This window comes from Scyliorhinus torazame, chromosome 6, assembly GCF_047496885.1.
Source record: "Scyliorhinus torazame isolate Kashiwa2021f chromosome 6, sScyTor2.1, whole genome shotgun sequence".
Classification (NCBI taxonomy): domain Eukaryota; kingdom Metazoa; phylum Chordata; class Chondrichthyes; order Carcharhiniformes; family Scyliorhinidae; genus Scyliorhinus; species Scyliorhinus torazame.
The window spans coordinates 39,790,852-39,809,764 of NC_092712.1; the positions used below are offsets into that span (position 1 = coordinate 39,790,852).

At 44.9% G+C, this 18,913-nt stretch overlaps 1 long non-coding RNA gene across 1 annotated transcript in view; it reads right to left on the minus strand.

The window, feature by feature from the left end:
• Window positions 1-18,913, minus strand: part of LOC140424758 (uncharacterized) — a 268,205-nt gene that overhangs the window by 41,235 nt on the left and 208,057 nt on the right. The window contains exon 2 of the long non-coding RNA XR_011947680.1: window positions 11,410-11,659. This is a non-coding gene — a long non-coding RNA (uncharacterized lncRNA). The remainder of the gene's footprint in view (window positions 1-11,409; window positions 11,660-18,913) is intronic.

Here is an 18,913-nt window from a genome sequence, read left to right on the forward strand (position 1 = left end):
AGTAAGAAAAAGCACAAATAAGTTAGAAAAGACTCAATCCTGGTGCTGACTTCAGGTGGAGCATGTTTTGGTTCAAACAATAACATAACTGGCCTGAAAAACAAACATAGAAAATAGGAGCAGGGTTAGGCCATTCAGCCCGTCAAGCCTGCTCGATTTAGCTCAGTTGGCTGGACAGCTGGTCTGTGATGCAGAGCGAGGCCGACAGTGCAGGTTCTATTCCCGTACCAGCTGAGGTTATTCCTGAAGGCCCCACCTTCTCAACCTTGCCTCTCATCTGAAGTTTCTTGTTATTCATTTACAGGATGTGGGCGTCACTGGTTAGGCCAGAATTTATTGCCCGTCCCTAGTTGCCCTTCAGAAGGTGGTGGTGAATTGCCTTCTTGAACCGCCTTGGTTTGGTGATCCTCGGGATAAATCGCCACCAGTCAGCTCTCCCCCTCAAAGGGGTCTGTGGTCATCTGGGACTATGGAGATTGCTTTTGACTTTACTTACTAAATCATTGATATATATTGCGAATAGCTGGGGTCCTGGATATTGATCCATGTTGTACCCCACTAGTCACTACCTGCCACTTGTTTTTTGTCTGCCAACCAGTTTTCTATCCATCTCAACACATTACCCCCAATCCCATGAGCTTTAATTTTACACGGGGTCTTTGCACGTGGGATTTGGTCAAAATCATTCTGAAAGTCCAAACAAAACCACATCCACTGGCTCCTCCTCATCAACTCTAATAGTTATATCCTCAAAGAATTCCAGTAGATTTGTCAAGCATGATTTCCCTTCCGCAAATCCATGCCTACTCTGTCCGATCCTGCCATTGTTTTCCAAGTGCTCCGTTATTAAATCTTTGATAATGGATTCTCAAATTTTCCCCACTACTGATGTCAGGCTACTGGTCCAAAATTTTCTGTTTTCTCTCGACCTCCCTTTTTAAATGGTGGAATTACATCAGCTACCCTCCAATCTGTAGCAACTGTTCCAGAGTCTATAGAATCTTGGAATGTGATCACCAATGCATCCACTAATTTTAGGGGCACTTACTTAGGTACTCTGGGACGTAGTTGATCAGGCCCTGGGGATTTATCGCCCTTCAATTCTGTCAATTTCCTCAACACCTTTTCCTTACTAATAATGATTTCCTTCAGTCCCTCCCTCTCACTAAACCCTGTGTTCCCCAACATTTCTGGTATGTTATTTTTGCTCTCCTGGGCAGCACGATGGCGCAGTGGGTTAGCCCTGCAGCCTCATGGCGCCGAGGTCCCTGGTTCGATCCCAGCTCTGGGTCACTGGCTGTGTGGAGTTTGCACATTCTCCCCGTGTTTGCGTGGGTTTCGCCCCACAACCCAAAGATGTGCAGGGTATGTGGATTGGCCACGCGAAATTGCCCCTTAATTGGAAAAAATGAATTGGGTATTCTAAATTCTAAATTGGGTATTCTAAAACCAGGAGCTGGTTTAGCTCACTGGGCTAAATTGCTGGCTTTTAAAGCAGACCAAGGCAGGCCAGCAGCACGGTTCAATTCCCATACCAGCCTCCCCGAACAGGCGCCGGAATGTGGCGACTAGGGGCTTTTCACAGTAACTTCATTTGAAGCCTACTTGTGACAATAAGCGATTTTCATTTTTTCAAATTTATACAAAAAATAATTTTTGCTCTCCTTCATGAAGTCAGAACTAAATATGTAGTTAGTTGGCCAGCCATTTCTTTGTTCCCCATTGTAAAGTTCCCTGTTTCTGACTGTAAGGGACCGACATTTGTCTTCATCAATCTATTTCTCTTCAAATACTATAGAAGCTTTTAGTCAGTTTTAATATTCCCTCAAAGCTTACTCCTATATTTGTATTTTCCCCTTCTTAATCAATTTCTTCCTCCTCCTTTGCTGAATTCTAAATTGCAACCAATCCTCGGGTCTGCTGTTTATCCTGTCCAATTTGTATGCCTCTTACTTGGATCTAATGTTATCTCTAATTTCCCTTGTAAGATATGGTTTGGTCACCTTTCCCATTTCATTTTTTGCACCAGACAGGAATGAACAATTGTTGCAGTTCACGAATGCGCTCTTTGAATGTTTTCCATGGTCTATCTTTTAAATAACGCTCTTCAATCCATCATAGCCAACTCGCACCTCATACCATTGTAGTTTCCTTTATTTAGATTCAGGACTCTAGTCTCAAAATTAACTATGTAACTTCCCATCTTGATGAAGACTTCTATCATATTATAGTCGTTCATCCCCAAGGGTCCTCACACAACTAGATTGTCAATTGTTCCTTTTTCATTTTGCCAATGATTCCGTTCTCATTACACAGTACCCAGTCTAGGATGACCTGTTCTCTAGTTTGTTTCTCAACGTATTAGTCCAGTAAACTGTCCTTTATACACTCCAAGAATTCCTCCTCTATGGTGTTGTTACTAATTTGATTAGCCCAATCTATATGCAGATTAAAGTCACCCACATAATACAGATGTTCCTTTATTGCATGCGTCTCTAATTTCCTGCTTAATGCCATCCCCAACATCATCTCCACAGTTTGAGGATCGATATACACCCCCCACAAACATTTTTTGCCACTTAGTGTTTCTCAACTCCACTCATACAGATGCCACATCTTTGGTGCTAATATCCTTCCCCACTATTAATTTCCTCTTTAACCAGCAATGCAACTCTACCGCCTATTCCTTTTTTCTGTCCTTCCTAAATACTGAATACCCATGGATGTTTAGTTCCAAACCCTGGTAACCTTCAGCCATGTCTCCCAACTACATCGTACTCATTTACATCTATTTACGCAATGTTGTATCCACTGAATTGTGAATGCTCCGCGCATTAAGGCACAAAGCCTTAAGGCATGTTCTTTAACAATCCTTGGCCCGTTGCCATTATTTTTCACTGTGGGCCTATTTAATTCTGGCCCTTGATTTCTCTGCCTCTCACTTTTCTTATTATCTTCTGCCTATCTTTTGTTCTTGTCCTTGATTCCTCCTCCTCTGACTCCTTGCATAGGTACCCGTCCCCTGCCATTTAGTTTCAACCCTCCCCAACCAATCTCGCAAATACTCGCCCCAGACATCAGTCTCGGGCCTGCCCAGGTGTAACCCGTCCAATTTGCACAGGTCCCACCTCCACCAGAACCAGTCCCAATAACCCATTAATTTGAAACCCTCCCCCTTCTACCATCACTTCAGCCACCTATTCATCTGATATATCCTGCTCTTTCTGCTCTGATTAGTACATGGTGACACAGTGGTTAGCACTGATGCGTCACAGTGCCAGGGACCAGGGTTCAATTCCGGCCTCGGGTGACTGTGTGGAATTTGCATTTCTCCCTGTGTTCTGTGTGAGTTTCCTCCGGGTGCTCTAGTTTCCACCCACAGTCCAAAATTGTGCAGGTTAGGTGGCTTGACCATGCTAAATTGCCCATCAGTGTCCAAACGTTTCGCTGTGGTTACTGGGTTACGTGGATAAGGTCGAGGCGTGGGTCTAGGTAGGGTACTCTTTCCTGTGTGAGGAAAAAGAGCAGCACTCGCCCATTCAGCTGCTTCAACTTTCCCCGCCTCACTTTTGAACCCTGACGTCACCTCAGGAGCTCCAACCTCCGAGCTCACACTCTGCTTTCTCCCTGCAATCTCGCACTGTTTTCAATCTCCTCTTGCACTCTCCTCTAGGTGCTGCTGAAGATTGCAATAAGAGCACACTCTAAATTAGAGCGTGCACACTGAGTCCAAGTCCGCACCCCTTAATCTGAGGCCAAATTTTCAATGTTTTCATCAGAAAAGTCATTCATCCCAAGTATTTGTCAAACGCACATTCTCCGAACAGTTTCTCACACAGTTATGTCCAGTTGTCAAATAAGGAGATCAAAACTGTGCTCAGTATTCCAGATCCAGTCTCACCAAGGCTCTGTACAGCTTCAGTAAAACTTCCCTAGTTTTAAATTCCATATCCCCCTGCAATGAACAACAACATTCCATTTGCCTTTCTCACGACCTGCTGTAGCTACATATTCACCGTCTGTGATTTATACACAAGGATGGGCTTCTCCCTCTTAACCACTGCAATCTCCATCCATTTAAATGTTATACTGTTTTTCTATTCTTTCTGCTAAAGTGGACAAGTTCACATTTTCCCACATTATACTCCATCTGCCAAATTTTTGCCCATGATCAGGGAAGCAGGGGTAGTTTTAGATAAGCTATATTTGTATTGTTAAATATTAGAAAAAAGGTATGGATTTCATAGAATCATAGAATTTACAATGCAGAAGGAGGCCATTCGGCCCATCGGGTCTGCACCAAGCCTTGGAAAGAGCTCCCTACTTCAGTCAACTACATCCACATAACCCAATAACCCTACCTAACCTTTTTGAACACTAAGGGCAATTTAGCATGGCCAATCCACCTAACCCGCACATCTTTGGACTGTGGGAGGAAACCGGAGCACCCGGAGGAAACCCACGCAGACACGGGGAGAATGTGCAGACTCCGCACAGACAGTGACCCAAGCCGGGAATCGAACCTGGGACCTTGGCGCTGTGAAGCAACTGTGCTAACCACTGTGCTACCATGCTGTTTAATTCAATATAAGGAGCAGTGTAAGAAGAGTAAACCTCGAATAAAATTCATGATAGACAAAGGTGTTTACGTGCGTGAGGGTTTGGTCATTTCAAACTGTCCTTCTATTGTGCTTACACAGCGTGAAAAATAAACAAGCTGGGAGAGGGGACAAGTTGTTGCTTAGCAGGCACCTTTAAGGTAGTAAAGCTTTTGTGACTGTTTTAGTTGAATTCATGAAATGAAATGAAAATCGCTTATTGTCACGAGTAGGCTTCAATGAAGTTACTGTGAAAAGCCCCTAGTCGCCACATTCCGGCACCTGTTTGGGGAGGCTGTTTTGGTTACAGGAAGCTAGAGAGGGACCATCTCTCTCAGCTTTGTTGGATGAACAGCCATACTATGGAGTAATGGTTAAGAAAAGTGGAGAAACCTAAAGGACAGCTCATTAAGGAAACTTGTGGAATGAAGAGACGTTTCCAAGAAGTCTGATGATAAAGGAACAGAGGAAACTGGTATGAGGACAGGATGCTGTTCAGCAAAGTCACAAAGTGTTGAAAAGAAATTGGATCATGAGAGGCCAGAAAGATATCCGAAGCATTTCTAAGCTCTGTGAGATCTCACTACAGTTTGTGAGACATGATTTGAAATTATTGCGGAAATCGGTGGCTGGACCTCAGAGTTTGTGTAAACACTTTTAAGACAAAAGAAGCCTCAAAGGAGAGGTGGAAAACATGGAACTGAACTCATTCAGTGGAGCAGAAACTTTGTTTGACAGGATAGTTGGGAAACCTGGAGCTGAATTATTACTATCTGCTTCTTGTCTGTTATTTCCTCAAAACCCCAAATAAATTTGTTAAACATGGTTTATTTTCACAAACATATGTGGATACTTTCTGATCAAATTATGATTCAGGAAATACCCTGTGATAACCTCCTTGATAATGGATTCCAGCAATTTCCCTATGATAGATGTTAGACTAACTGAACTAGAGTTTTCATAGAATTTACAGTTCAGAAGGAGGCCATTCGGCCCATCGAGTCTGCATCGGCTCTTTGAAAGAGCACCCTACCCAAGCCCACACCTCCACCCTATCCCCATAACCCAGTAACCCCACCCAACACTAAGGGCAATTTTGGACACTAAGGGCAATTTAGCGTGGCCAATTCAACAAACAAACAAAGAACAAAGAAATGTACAGCACAGGAACAGGCCCTTCGGCCCTCCAAGCCCGTGCCGACCATGCTGCCCGACTGAACTACAATCTTCTACACTTCCTGGGTCCGTATCCCTCTATTCCCATCCTATTCATGTATTTGTCAAGATGCCCCTTAAATGTCACTATCGTCCCTGCTTCCACCACCTCCTCCGGTAGCGAGTTCCAGGCACCCACTACTCTCTGCGTAAAAAACTTGCCTCGTACATCTACTCTAAACGTTGCCCCTCTCACCTTAAACCTATGCCCCCTAGTAATTGACCCCTCTACCCTGGGAAAAGCCTCTGACTATCCACTCTGTCTATGCCCCTCATAATTTTGTAGACCTCTATCAGGTCGCCCCTCGACCTCCTTCGTTCCAGTGAGAACAAACCGAGTTTATTCAACCGCTCTTCATAGCTAATGCCCTCCATACCAGGCAACATTCTGGTAAATCTCTTCTGCACCCTCTCTAAAGCCTCCACATCCTTCTGGTAGTGTGGCGACCAGAATTGAACACTATACTCCAAGTGTGGCCTAACTAAGGTTCTATACAGCTGCAACATGACTTGCCAATTCTTATACTCAATGCCCCGGCCAATGAAGGCAAGCATGCCGTATGCCTTCTTGACTACCTTCTCCACCTGTGTTGCCCCTTTCAATGACCTGTGGACCTGTACTCCTAGATCTCTTTGACTTTCAATACTCTTGAGGGTTCTACCATTCACTGTATATTCCCTACCTGCATTAGACCTTCCAAAATGCATTACCTCACATTTGTCCGGATTAAACTCCATCTGCCATCTCTCCGCCCAAGTCTCCAAACAATCTAAATCCTGCTGTATCCTCCGACAGTCCTCATCGCTATCCGCAATTCCACCAACCTTTGTGTCGTCTGCATACTTACTAATCAGACCAGTTACATTTTCCTCCAAATCATTTATATATACTACAAAGAGCAAAGGTCCCAGCACTGATCCCTGTGGAACACCACTGGTCACATCCCTCCAATTAGAAAAGCATCCTTCCATTGCTACTCTCTGCCTTCTATGGCCTAACCAGTTCTGTATCCACCTTGCCAGCTCACCCCTGATCCCGTGTGACTTCACCTTTTGTACTAGTCTACCATGAGGGACCTTGTCAAAGGCCTTACTGAAGTCCATATAGACAACATCCACTGCCCTACCTGCATCAATCATCTTAGTGACCTCCTCGAAAAACTCTATCAAGTTAGTGAGACACGACCTTCCCTTCACAAAACCGTGCTGCCTCTCACTAATACGTCCATTTGCTTCCAAATAGGAGTAGATCCTGTCTCGAAGAATTCTCTCCAGTAATTTCCCTACCACTGAAGTAAGGCTCACCGGCCTGTAGTTCCCGGGATTATCCTTGCTACCCTTCTTAAACAGAGGAACAACATTGGCTATTCTCCAGTCCTCCGGGACATCCCCTGAAGACAGCGAGGATCCAAAGATTTCTGTCAAGGCCTCAGCAATTTCCTCTCCAGCCTCCTTCAGTATTCTGGGGTAGATCCCATCAGGCCCTGGGGACTTATCTACCTTAATATTTTTTAAGACACCCAACACCTCGTCTTTTTGGATCTCAATGTGACCCAGGTTATCGACACACACCCTTCTCCAGACTCAACATCTACCAATTTCTTCTCTTTGGTGAATACTGATGCAAAGTATTCATTTAGTACCTCACCCATTTCCTCTGGCTCCACACATAGATTCCCTTGCCTATCCTTCAGTGGGCCAACCCTTTCCCTGGCTACCCTCTTGCTTTTTATGTACGTGTAAAAAGCCTTGGGATTTTCCTTAACCCTATTTGCCAATGACTTTTCGTGACCCCTTCTAGCCCTCCTGACTCCTTGCTTCGGTTAATTCATCTAACCTGCACGTCTTTGGACTGTGGGAGGAAACCGGAGCACCCGGAGGAAACCCACGCACACACGAGGAGAACGTGCAGACTCCGCACAGACAGTGACCCAAGCCGGGAATCGAACCTAGGACCCTGGAGCTGTGAAGCAATTGTGCTAACCACTATGCTATCGTGCTGTTTTCTGTCCCCATCCTTTCTTGAATAAAGGAGTGACATTCACTATTTTCTGATCATGGTGTGGAGATGCTGGCATTGGACTGGGGTGGGCACAGTAATAAGTCTTACAAAACCAGATTAAAGTCCACCAGGTTTGTTTGGAATCACTAGCTTTCGAAGCACTGCTCCTTCATCAGGTGGGACTCAATTTTTAAATCTATTAGTTATTAGTTCATTGTCAATCTTTAAGTCTATTAGTTTGCCCAGCACCTTTTCCCTCGTGATGGCAATTATGTTACGTTCCTCCTTCCCAATCACATCTTGATTTTCAAATATCTTTGGGAAGTTTTGTATGTCTTCTACAGTGAAGACAGACAGAAAATCCCTGTTCAACGCCGCTGCCACTTTCTTGTTTTTCATTATCAATTTCCCAGACTGACTCTCTGGAGGACTAACAGTATCATTCGTTACTCTTTTCCTATTTTAAATAATCGTTTTATATTACAAGTCAGCTTTCTCTCATAAGCTTATTTCTCCATCTTTTTTCAATAATTTTGTGCTCGTTCTCATAATTTCACCAATCCTCTGACCTACCATCAATCCTTGCAGATTTGAACAGTGTTTCTTTCAATTTGACACTATCCTCCACTCCCTTATTCAGCCATAGATGATGCATGCCTTCTCAAAGAGCATTTTGCTCTCACTGGGATAAATCTTCAGAATCATAGAATCCCTGCAGTGCAGAAGGAGGCCATTCGGCCCATCGAGTCTGCACCAACCCGCTGAAAGAGCACCCTATCTCGGCCCACTCCCCAGCCCTATTCCCCTGACCCCACCTAACCTTTGGACACTCAGGGCAATTTATCATGGCCAATCCACCTAACCGGCACATCTTTGGACTGTGGGAGGAAATTGGAGCACCCGGAGGAACCCGCTCAGACACTGAGAGAATGTGTAAACTCCACACGGACACTCTCCCAAGGTCAGAATCGTACACATGTCCCTGGTGCCGTGAGGCAGCAGTGCTAACCACTGAGTTATTAGATATCTCATCAAAAGTCTGCCACTGTATCTTCTCGGTCTTATTTTTTAACATAATTTCTTGATTCACTCTAGCTTCATCAGCTTTCATACCCTTAAAATTAGCCTTATTTTTCAGGTTTAAAACAGTAGTCTGTGACTCACTTCTCCCCTTCTAACTGAACATGAAATTATATCATGTTGTGATCATTGTTGCCTAGAAGCTCCTTTGCTCTGAAGTTATTGATTATTCTTGCCTCATTACTCATTACCAGGCTCACAACAGTCTTCTCGCTGGTTAGCTCTCAAATGTACTGCTCAATATTCCAAATGCACTCTACGAACATGGTCTGAGCTACCTTTGCCAATCTGATTTACCCAATCTGCCTGTAGAATAAAGTCATGCCTGGTTATTGTAACACTTCTTTCCCATTTATTTTTTTCCTGTATATCCTATCCTGTGTAATATTGTCAGGAGGCCTATAAACTACTCACTAAGTGACTTTTTGCCTTTACTATTTCTTATCTCTACCCAGACTCATTCTCTTTATTTATTTGATTTGATTTGATTTTGTTTAATCTTCATTTAGCTCTTTTGAGCCAAGGTAATCTCTGTCTTCTACCTTCATTCACAGAGCTCCCCCACCACTTTTTCCTTCCTTCCTATTTTTCCGAAATGTCAAATATCCTTCAATATTCAAGTCCCAGCCTTGGTCACCCTGCAACTGCATGTTGCTGTATTGGCGATCAGGTCATACTTACTTATTTCTACCTGTGCTAACAATTTGTTAATCTTGGTCTGAATGCTGTGTGCATTAAGATATAGAGCCTTTAATTCTGCCTTTTTACCATTTTTGCAGTCGCTGGCCTTATCTGCTGGTCCACTCTTAAATTTGGACTCTCTGCCGCACCCTAGTTGTCATTACTCAAATCATCAACCTGCTCTATTACCTTGTTGTTTCCCTTTGATTTACCATATCTCCTCTCGCATGATCTCTTCCTCACGTTATTTGAAGGCCCTCTCTCCCACCCTAGTTATACAACTTGCCAAAACACTGGACCCAACACAGTTCAGTTAACGGCTGTCCCAAAGGTACAACTTCCACTTTAAAAAAATTCATTCATTGGATGTGGGCGTTGCTGGCTGGCCAGCATTTATTGCCCATCCCTGAGGGCACTCAAGAGTCAACCACATTGCCCCAGTACAGGTGGCAGTACCCCATGGATCAAAACCTATTTCTCCCTCACCAGTCTTTCAGCCACTCACTCAGCTCTCTAATCCTATTTACCCTACGACAGTTTGTTCGTGGCTCAGATGATTATTACCTTTGAGGTTCTGCTTTTTAATTTGGCCACTTAGATGCACATAATCCCCAACTAGAACCTCTTTGCTAATCCTAGGTATGTCATTGCTACCAACAAGGACCACGGCCACCAGATCCTACCATCTACCACTGTAAGTTCCTCTCCAACCCTTAGCACATGTCCTGAACTCTGGCCACCCAGCCATCTGAATTCAGGCTCTCAGCTGGAGAACGATTGTGTCCAGCCCTCTGACTACTGTACCCCAATATTCCTGTTCATTCCCCCAGCTTAAATGGCCTCCTTTATCATGGTGCCATGGTCAGGCAACATATCCAACCTGCAGCTGCTCCTTTCATGCAATAAGCTGCAAGAACTCTAAATGGATGAGGCTGCTCCACTTTGATCTACTGGGTCGCCTTACCTGCCTCACCTCGAGATCGCATCTCGGGGAGATGGTGGCGTATTTATAATGTGACTGGAATAATAATCCGGAGACCCCCTAATGCTCGATGGACACAGATGCAAAACCCACCATGGCAGATGGTGGAATTTGAATTAAATTCAATTAATAAATATGGAATTGTAAAGATAGTCTCAGCAATCTTGACGATGAAACTATTATCGATTGTTGCAAAAACCCATCTGATTCACTATTGTCCTTTAGTGAAGGAAATCTGCTGTCCTTACCCGGTCTGGCCTACCTGCCAATGCAGATCCTCAACACTGTGGTTGACACTTAGCTGCCCTCTGAAATAGACCTGACAAGCCAGTTAATTCAAGGGCAGTTAGGGTTGGGCAACAAATGCAAGCCTTCCCAGTGAGGCTTACATCACCTGACAAATAAAAAGAAAATCCCTCCTTTATCTGACCACTGACCAAATCAGCATAAGGGGCGTGACCACCTTCTGGAATAAAATGTCCAGGTAACTCTGCCCTTCCCTGACTTGCCGCAGTGTCTGCAGCTCGGCCTCCATCTCAGTGACTGGGCCGAAGCTCCTCACATCGCAGAAACCTACTGCAGATGCGTTACCCCTGGATTACACCGGCGTCAAAGGGATTCCCGCATGCTGCAGTCACACCACGTCTCCTATCCTGTCAACATTATTGCGTGTTAAATAATATATTTTCCAACTTAATTTCTAATTACTATATCCCAATACCCCAATAAGCTCTATTATTGCTAGTAAAGAGTCCAAATACCAATGAAACCTTACAATTACTAATAACTGACATGAGTTATCAAAGAAAAACTAGAAAAATAAGCAACACAAACACCAAATAATCACTTACCAGTTTATCTGCGATGTTAGGCATTGTTTTTTGTTTAAGAGTTGGGTCTGTCTTCAGACTGAACGCTCTTGCTACGCTTCCATCCTTCTCACTCTGCTTTAAGCTGTCGCAGTTCCCTATCTCCATCTTTCTTCTTGCACCATTAAAAAACCTTGCCGCTTGCTCACTATATGCCAGCTGGTGTTGCTTTAAGTCCTTGAAACTGTGACCCGCGTTCTCCCCTGTCGAAAAGCTGTGCGTTCTCGCCGCTCTGCCAAATAGAGAGGAAACTCTAAATTAGATCACTAACTAAAATAGACCACACAATCAGAATTGGGCGACTATGAATTACAACACACGTTATGAATTGCAGCAGCGCTCCAAAACAAAGCACACACTCTGAAACACAGAGCGCATTCCGCAATAGAATGCAGACGATGAATTAGAGTGAACAGATTGAAATATAGAGCACACAGTGTACTAAAGTGGACAATAGGATTTCAGAGTGCCCTCTGAATTAGAGCACATCTTCCAAACCCATGACCACTATCATCCAGAAGGACAAGAGCAGCAGATATCTGGGAACCCCACCACCTGGAGGGTCCCCTCCAAGTCACTCACCACCCTGACTTGGAAATGTATTCTGCGTCTGTTTCAGAATAAGCTGTCTTTAAGTCTTTAACTCCTCTGACGTCAAGGAACCAAACATCTCATCCTCTTTCCCTCTCATCTTTTCTTCCTGAGTAACTTTCAGTATCCTTCCCCTGTCTTTTAGATTCTTCCACTTGCTGTTTAAATTTGTGTGTCTGCGACTACGTCGCTACAAAATCTGGAAACAATCATCAGGATGCTCTTTCTGTAAAGCCTCGGCTGATTGTGTCTCAACAAGCTGCTCTACTACAGCAGGCATACTCAATATTTGCAATCCAGCCGGTATCATTCCCAGGAATGAACTGAACCCATGCAGTGGACAATTTCAGTATCACCCAAACAATCAACTCTCCTGTATCCAAATCACTTTTAAAATGTATTTAATGTGATGACATAGACCTAACCGCTCCCCCTCGCCTGTGGATTCCACTAACACTTTATCCTGCAACAACCTTTCTGGACAGTAGATGGCACTATCCTGTAACATCAATGACTGGCTCGCCCCTGTCATTCTTTAGATCTTAAAAGTTATAATAATCTTTATTAGTGTCACAAGTAGACTTACATTAACACTGCAATGAAGTTACTGTGAAAATCCCCTAGTTGCCACATTCCGACACCTGTTCGGATACACAGAGGGAGAATTCAGAATATCCAATTCACCGAACAGCATGTCTTTCGGGACTTTGTGGGAGGAAACCGGAGAGCCCAGAGGAAACCCACGCAGACATGTGGAGAACGTGCAGACTCCGCACAGACAGTGACCCAAGCCGGCAATCGAACCCGGATCCTTGGTGCTGTGAAGCAACAGTGCTAACCACTGTGCTGCCGTTTTGCCTGCTCTTCCTGAGAAACAGTAATATGTTTTTCCTTCAGATATACGGGGCGGGATTCTCCGATTCTCCGATCCCCCACTGGGTCAGAGAATCGCTTGGGGGGGGGGGGGGGTGGGGGGGTGGCGGCGTGAATCCCGCCCCGCCACCGGCTGCCGAATTCTCCGGCGCCGTTTTTTTGGCGGGGGCGGGAATCGCGCCGCGCCGGTCGGAGGCCGTTGCCGGCGGCACCCCCCCCCCCCCCGGCGATTCTCCGCTCCACGATGGGCCGAGTGGCAGCCCATTTTCCAGGCGGCACGATGCCGGAGTGGCTCACGCCACTCCTTCGTGCCAGTATGGCCTGCCCCGCTGGTTAGCGGAGAATCCCGCCCAAAATCTTTAAACATCTCTGTAACCTGCCCTTCAGAGCTCCATTGGGTAGGTTGTGAACACATCCCTACCTCTCTGGCTAATGCTGACTATTTTTTTTTTTCGCCTATCCAATGGCTACAGTCCTATCTTGGGTCTCAGAGTCCACAACACATCTGCTTAATAATAATCTTTATTGTCACAAGTAGGCTTACATTAACATTGCAATGAAGTTACTGTGAACTCCTCTGCGTTCCTACCACTGCAATTGGTCCCCTCTTTAACTTCCAACTGTCTGATCTTGCGTGTGCAGCCTGGTTACAATGGTAACAAACCACTTGCCTTCCTTCGCCTCTGCCTTCCATATTTCCGTCTTTAGTAGATTGGTTGACCTTCAGCTTGCCCCTTGTTACTGACACTTTTACCAGCTTGCCCCTTGTTACTAACACTTTTACCAGCTTGTCCCTTGTTACTAACACTTTTACCATTAATACGTTTTTCTATATCTCCAATTTCGTCGCTGATTTCCCATTTGACCCTTTTCCTACACTCATCTGTGGGAAATATCATTCGTATCCGTTAAAACAGGAGTTTCCCTGATCTTTTTATTTTGTCTTTCATCCAAATATTCTTGATGGTTAGGGGAATGCTATTTCTAAATTCTTCCATGATCATAACCTCCCTTACACTTTCTAAATTCAGTACCCTGAACTGTTGATTCCACAGAATATACTTTTTTTTCTCTTGCCAACTCCTCAGAAGTTTGATCAGGTCTTTCTTATAGTCTTAAACTTCATCTGATAAACTTCAGGGACAAGCCAAATGCATTTAATGTTGCCTTTTTTACTACCTCGCAGTCTGCAGATTGCTCCTCTGATCACACATTAACTGTTGTGCCTGACAAAACACTCTGCAACGTTGTGGTCCAATTGACCATCTCTTGGTCAATTCAATTTCACAGCTACCTTTTCAAATGAGGTGAAATATCTTTCAGGTTCACCACCCGTAAAATCAGGCAACAACTGAAGGTTCTCAGTTTAAATCAAATTCCTCAAAAGAATCTGTGGTAATCCAGGAGACACGAAGATGAAGATTAAACCAAATTTAGTTTAGCACAGTGGGCTAAACAGCTGGCTTGTAATGCAGAACAAGGCAGCAGCGTGGGTTCAATTCCCGTGCCGGCCTCCCCGAACAGGCGCTGGAATGTGGCGACGAGGGTTTTTTCACAGTAACTTCATTGAAGCCTACTTGTGACAATAAGCAATTGTTATTATTATTAGTAGTAGTACTGACTCAAAAGTAAAGCCACACCTGCAGCTAACACTGCTGGTGTCCCAGCCCGGGAGTAACAGGAACTCCCAGTCCAGGTCTGGGACGGTATTTAAAAGGCACGATAACGAGCCCCAGCTGGATGTGCCTATGCCCATTGCCATGGGAACTCATACTCAGCAATATCCGGAAGGAGATCAATGAGTGATTCTGCATGATCCTCATGAGGGTTAACACAGAATCTAAGTCACCCTCCAGAACACCAATTCTTCTTTCTCCCTATATTTTAAGTTTCATTTTAGACAGTTCATACAATTTGGCTACTTTCTCTCTCAGAAGCTCACCATAATAATAATAATAATAATTGCTTATTCGCACAAGTAGGCTTCAATGAAGTTACTGTGAAAAGCCCCAAGTCACCACATTCCGGCGCCTGTTCAGGGAGGCTGGTACGGGAATTGAACCCACGCTGCTGCCTTGTTCTGAATTGCAAGCCGGCTATTTAGCCCACTGTGCTAAACCAGCCCCTAAACCATCTCTTTCCCTATCCCATTTCTCACTTGACAACTTGTCTGTCTGGAGTTCAAACTCAGGATTTCAAATTTCTATCCCCAACAATCTTTTATTCCCCTTTTCTTGCTCCTCTTTTCTCCCCCGTGCCAGATTTTAAAAATTTCTATTTCTTTTAATCTGTCGTTTTATTTTTCAAGTTTTTCCATTCCACTTTCTTTTTCTTCCAGCCCAATTGCCAAAGCCATTGCAAAATCCCTCAACATAAAATTCCTGAGTTCAGTATTCCCCTCGTAATCATAACCTGTAGATTCGCAAGCTCCAATTCATTCGAGGAATTTTAATACCCCGCAAAGTGCCCCCAAATTTGATATGACCAGAACAGATCTTATTTTCTGAGCAAGCCAAATCCCAGAGGGAAATTCGTCAGATTGATCATAATGGTTTTTTTTGTATTGTGAAAATGAGAAGAAAGAACTACAGATTTCAGAAGCACAGAACATCAGTAGCACGTCTAAGATTTTACAAAGATAAGCAAGAAGAAAAACGACTTAAGCACACAAGATTAAAGTTGCACAGCTAAAACATTCTGACAAAATATCCACACAAAAAACTTTCTCAGAACAAACAAGTGAACTACTTCACAACAATCCCCTTACAGATTTTAACTGTAAAAATCCAGACATATTACCCAAGGCAAAAACTGATGGTACTTTAGCAAAGGTATCAAGACTCCACACAAACTACCACTCTGCTGTGGAAGTCCAAGAAAGGTCAGCAACAAAATTGTTTTTGAAAACAAAACCTTTTCTAGTCTGACTGGATGTCCAATTCATATGTCCGATTCAGATTACAAACTTTCTCCCAGTACAGAACTGGTTTCAGGACATCTCCCTGACAAACCCACCACAAATCAACTCGATGGCTTTCCCTAAATATCCATTTCCCCTTTCATCGCCAACTCCATTCTTCCATTAGCAGCACAAACTAAGTCAGAGCACACATTCTTAAATGGAGTCCACACTCTGAGTGAGTGCATTATCTCATGAATTTAGAGCACACATATGGAATTAGAGCACACCTGTGATTTACAGAATTCATAGAAACATAGATAATAGGAGCAGGAGTAAGCCATTTGGTTTATCAAGACTGCTCTGCCATTGATTATCCAATGGCTGATCATCCAACTCAGTAACTTGTCCCCGCTTTCCTCCATTTTCATTCAGTATGTATTAGCGTGTATGCTTTGAACTAGCGCCCGCTATCTGCAGCAGAACACGTGCTACGAATGTGAGCCCATGCCCCGAATGTGAGCACACGTCCCGAATGCAAGCCCCCGGCCCAGTGCACCCAGTCAAAGCCCACACTCTGGGCGGGATTCTCCAACCCTGTCCGCCAGACGACCCGGAGTCAATGGACTTCTCCATTGTCCGCGTCTCACCCATGGCGGTTTTGTGGCGGGCGGGGCAGAAGAATCCAGCCACCTGAATCAGAGCCCGCACTCGGGACCGGAGCCCGCACTCGGGACCGGAGCCCGCACTGCGTTCTGAAGCAGACCGCTTTTGAAAATCGTGCTTTGACCCTTCTGTTTGGAATGCATCAAAGAGGGGCGAGAGCTCTAGGAGGCAAGAATTAACATCTGCTGAGGAAGAAGAATAAAACACAAGGATATTTAACATTTAGAGGTCGCTGCCTTTTGCGCTGACGATGCCACATCTATTGTTGCCATAAGGGGTGATGGGGGACAAATAGCAAAAGTATGTGACCCCCTGACAGAGACCTTGTGCTGCTGAACACTGCCCAATTATTGATCAGTGAAGGTGAAGACTTTGGAGACAGTCAGAAGCATCGTGATATATCTTTTACAGTCTTCAGCATTTAGCTCCAATTTCAGTCCAGGGGAAGAAGCTTATTGGTGAGTAACCGGTAAGTTAGCCCACATACATTAAATATTTTGTAGCAGTTGAGGCAGGGCAGGGCAGCTCAGCCACATGGAATGCGCCACCTGTTGTATATGGGAAGTCATGGATGCACTATGTGTCCGAGACAATCATCTCTGGAGTAAATGTCACCGGCTGCAGTAACTTGATCTCCGGGTTTCCTAAACCGAGCAGCAGCTGGAGTCACATTGCGCAGCCGCTGTGAGGAAGGGAACTATGTGGATAGTATGTTTAAGGAAGTGGTCACTGTAGCACCGTCAATATGGCATGAGGCAGGTTGAGGTAATGTCAATTGAAGGCTTTATTAAGCAGAACTTTATCCCCAGCAGCGTGGTTACAGAATGCAGCTGCTGAGGGAAATGGAGGGAAAACTGGGTTCTTATACCGGCATTTCTGGGTGGAGTCCAGTAGGTGGCAGATCCTATCAGGACCTGGCATCCCTCCACCAATAGCCTGTCGACACGTGGTGTACCGTATTACCCCTAATACATACCACCACAGTCACACTGCATATTAGGAGCACCAAGGCAGGGAGCGAATGGGTGACCATCAGGCAATCTCAAGAGAACCAAGCAGGAGTCCCCCGAGTCGATCTTGCTTGCTAACTGCTTTTCCATTTTGGATATTGGTTCATGTGATGTCTCCTCAGTGGAGTACAGCCAGAGCTAAGTCCGTGATGTTCACAAGTTGCTCAGCTCCACAGGAGCAGTGGAAGAGCAATGATGATGGGACATTCATTAGCTAGGGCAACAGACAGACATTTCTGTGGCAGTAGATGTAACTCCAGGATGGAATGTTGCCTCCCTAGTGCCAGGACCAAGGATCAAGGACCAGCGTCTTTGCACGGAGGTTTGCTGCTGCTGTTGGGGATGGTTTAAACTAACTTGGCGGAGGTTGGGATCCTGAGAGAAGGTTCAGCAGGGGAGATGCACAGCCAAAATTAGAAGAGGCAGCAATTGAGTCAGCAATTGAGTCATGGGGCGGCATGGTGGCACAGTGGTTAGCACCGCTGCCTCACAGCTCCAGGGACCCGGGTCAATTCCAGCCTCGGGTGACTGTCTGTGTGGAGTTTGCACTTTCTCCCCATGTCTGCGTGGGTTTCCCCCGCGTGTTCCGGTTTCCTCCCACAGTCCAAAGATGTGCAGGTTAGGTAGATTGGCCATGCTAAATTGCCCTTAGTGACAAAAAGGTTAGGTGGGGTTACTGGATTACAGAGATAGGGTGGCGGTGTGGGCTTAAGTAGGGTGTTCTTTCCAAGGGCCGCTGCACACTCGATGGGCCAAATGGCCTCCTTCTGCCCTGTAAATTCTATGATTCTATGATAAGGCATAGAGGTTCTCGACCAGTCAAGTCGCAAGGGAGTTTGGCAAGATTGGATGGTATTAATTTTAATGTGAGGAGTCTGAAAAACAAGGCAGATGAGTTGAGAGCATAAATTGAAACATGGGGGTATGTTGTCATTGCTGTCACATGGTTGAAAGAGGGGCAGGATTAGCAGTTCAATATTCCAGGATGTAGGATCTTCATGTGAGACTGGGAAGGAGGTAAAAGAGGGGGGGGGGGGGGGGGGTCACAATTTTGATCAGGGAATTAATTACAGCATTAAGTCGGGAAGACATCTTAGAAGGCTCTTCAAATGAAGCGACATGGGAAGAATTTAAAACCAAAAATGAGCACTCACATTGCTGGGAGTGTTGTATAGGCCCACTAACAGTCTGAGAGAAATAAAAGAGCAGATATGTAGGCAAATTTCAGCGAAGTGTAAAAGTAATAGTCTAATAATAGCGGGGGATTTCAACTTCTGGTCCTATGTCATATGGGGCGGACTTGGCAAAACACAGGGCCAAGTTCAACCAGGCGAAATTGGCCCTGTACAAGAACAAAGTGAGATTTAGAATGCTGTTATCAGCCAGGCTCTGGGTCACATTCCAGAATAAGGAACACTACTTCCACACCCTGGCAGAGGCGGGCAGG